The 3,343-nt window shown below is 42.6% G+C and overlaps 1 pseudogene; it reads left to right on the top strand.

The window, feature by feature from the left end:
* Positions 1-208: 208 nt before the first annotated feature.
* On the top strand, positions 209-3,075 carry LOC103007071 (uncharacterized; annotated as a pseudogene).
* Positions 3,076-3,343: the final 268 nt, after the last annotated feature.

The raw sequence follows: 3,343 nt of genomic DNA, 5'->3' as shown, positions 1-3,343 counted from the left end.
TTTGTAGATCCAAAATTTCTTGAATAAAGGGGGGAAGCCAGGTGCCCCTGAAGAACTCTGCTACACTGCCAAAAATTTATACCATTATTCTTTCTCCCATCCTTCACTGAAAGGACCTATGACCTTTTACCAGTGTAACTGTGCATTGGAGAAAAGGAAATCATCAGAAATTTCAGAGATTACTGGACATTGGTTCTGACTGGCACTAATTCCAGGAGACCCAAAACATCTCTGTGGTCCACCAGTCAAAGTATGCCCTTATGGAGGTCAGGTAATCAATGGAGTTTTAGCTCAAGACCATTCCACAGTGGTGCTGGTAGGTTCCTGATCCTATCTTGCAGTTATCTCCCCAGTTCTGGAATGCATCATTGGCATAGACATAAGTAGCAACTGGCAGAATCCCCACATTGGCTCCCTGAGCTGTGGATTGAGGACAATTATGGTGGGAAAGCCCAAATGGAAACCATTAGAACTGCTTCAACTTATAAAAAATAGTAAGCCAAAAGCAATACCAAATTCCTGGAAGGATTGCAGAAATCAGTGCCACCATCAAGCACTCAAAGAATGCAGGGATGGTTACCGCATCCCCATTCAACTCGCCTATTTGGCCATGAAGAAGACAGATGGATCTGAGAGCATGGCAGTGGATTATTGTAAACTTAACCAGGTGGTGATTCTAAATGCACCTGCTGTAACAGATGTGATTTAATTGCTTGAGCAAATTAACACATCCCCTGGTACTTGGTATGTAGCTGTTGATCTACCACACGCCTTTTTTTCCATTTGTCTGTAAGGCTCATCAGAAGCATTTTGTTTTCAGATAGTAAGGCTAGCAATACACCTTCACTGTCCTACCTCAAGAGTGTATCAATTCTCCTGCCCTGCGTCATAATTTATATCACAGGGATCTTGACTGCCTTTCCCTTCCACAAGATAGCACGCTTGTCCATTATATTGACAACATTTATGCTGATTGGACCTACTGAGCAAGAAGTAGCAAGTACTCTAGACTTATCATTAAAATATTTGTATGTCAGAGGAAGGGAAATAAATCTGAAAAAAAATTCAGAGGCCTTATACCTCAATGCAAATCTAGGAATTCCCTGGCAGTCCAGTGGTTAGGACTCGGCACTTTCACTGTCTTGGCCCTGGGTTCGATCCCTGGTCGGGGAACTAAGATCCTGCAAGCCAAAAAAAAAAAAAAGAAAATTTGAGGAGCCTAGTGATGTGGGGCATGTTTAGATATCCCTTCTAAGGTGAAGCGTGAGTTATTGCATCTGGCCTCTACTACAGCCAAGAGGGAAGCACAACACTTAGTGGGCCTCTTTGGATTTTGGAGGCTACATTTTCCTTATCTGGGTGTTCTACTCTGATCTATTTACTGAGTGATCCAAAAATCTGCCAGTTTTGAATGGGGCCAAGAACTAAGGCTCTGCAACAGGTTCAGATGGTTGTGCAAGCATCACAAGATCTACAAAATCCAGTGGTGTTTGAAGTGACAGTGGCAGATAGGGAAGCTGTTAGGAGCCTTTGGTGGGCCCCTATGAGTAAATAGTAGCACAGGCCCTTAGGATTTTGGAGCAAAGCTCTGCCATCCTCTGTAGATAACTACTATCTTTTTGAGAAACAGCTCTTGACCTTTTACTGGGCCTTAGTAAAGACTGAAGCCTTATCCATGGGCACCAAATTACTTTCCAACCTGAGCTCCTATCAAGAATTGGGTGTTATCTGACACACCAAGTCATAAAGTTGGGCATACACAGCAGCACCCCATCATCGAATGGAAGGGGTATGTATGAGATCAAGCTCAAGCAGGTGCTAAAGGCACAAGTAATTTACATTAAGAAGTGGCTCAAATGCCAATGATCCTCACTCCTGCTACACTACGTTCTCTCTCCTAATCTGCACCTATGGCTTCATGGGGTGTTCCCTACAATCAGTTGATGGAAAAGTATAGAAAAGTCATGCCTGGTTTACAGATTTTTCTATGTGAAATGTAGGCACCACCCAGAAATGGACAGCTGTAGCACTATAGCCCCTTTCTGGAATGTTCCTAAAAGACAATTGAAAGGAAATCCTCTCAATGGGCAGAACTTTAAGGATTACTCCTGGTTGTTCATTTTGCGTGAAAGTAGAAATGGCCAGGCAGACACTTATATACTGATTTATGGGCTATGGACAATGATTTGACTTGGAAGAAACATATTTGGAAAATTGATAACAAGGAGGTCTGGGGAAGAGGTATATGGAGAGAGCTCTCTGAATGGGCAAAGGATGTGAAATATTTGTGTCCCATGTGAATGCTCACTAAATAATGACTCCAGAAAAAAATGATTTTGATAATTGAGTGGATAGGATGATCTGTTTTTTGGATGTCAGTCTCTTTCTGTAGGTACTCTTGTCATTGCCCAATAGCTCATGAACAAAGTGGTTATGTTGGAAGAGATGGGAGTTATACATGGGCTCAGCAACATGGGACTTCCACTTGCCAAGGCCAGCCTGGCTACAGCCACTGTTGAGTACCGATCTGCTAGTAGAGACTGACTGACACTGAGTCTCTGGTACGGCACCATTAACAAGGGTTATCAGCCAGCTGCCAGGTGGCAGGTTGCTTACATTGAATGACTTCCATCATAGAAGGGACAGCACTTTGTTCTTGCTAAAACAGACACTTGCTCTAGACATGTATTTTCTTCTTCTGCCTGCAAAACTGCTGTCTGTTGACTTATAGAATGCTTTATCCTCTGTCATGGTATTCTATGAAACATTGTTTCTGATCAAGGAACTCACTTCACAATGAATAGTATCACAGTGGGTCCAAACTCATGGAATTCACTGGTCTTACCATGTTCCCTACCATTCTGAAGAAACTGGATTTAATGTAATGGTGTAATAGCTTTCGAAGAATCAGTTACACCACCAAGCAGGTGGCAATACCAGGGCAGGGCAATGTCTTCCTGAAGGCCGTATACACTCTAAATCAGTATAGCCACAATGCATGGGTTCAGAAACCAAGGGGTGGAAATTGGAGTGGCAGTACTCACTCTTACCCCTAGTAACTCACCCGTAAAATAAGTCACTTCCCGTTCCTGTAGTCTTATGATTTACTGAACTAGAGGTCTTAGTTCCAAAGTGAAGGAGGCTTCTATCAGGAGGCACAACAGTGATTCCATTAAACTGGAAGTTAAAATTGCTACCTAGCCACTTTGGGCTCCTCATGCCTCTGAATCAACAGACAGAAAAGAGTATTACTGTAGTGGTTGAAGTAATTAATTCTGACTCCCAAGAGGTAATTGGATTGCTACTACACAATGAAAATAAGGAAGAGGATGTCAAGAATACA

Source organism: Balaenoptera acutorostrata, chromosome 5 (genome assembly GCF_949987535.1).
Source record: "Balaenoptera acutorostrata chromosome 5, mBalAcu1.1, whole genome shotgun sequence".
Lineage (NCBI taxonomy): Eukaryota > Metazoa > Chordata > Mammalia > Artiodactyla > Balaenopteridae > Balaenoptera > Balaenoptera acutorostrata.
This window is presented reverse-complemented; position numbering and strand designations above follow the sequence as displayed.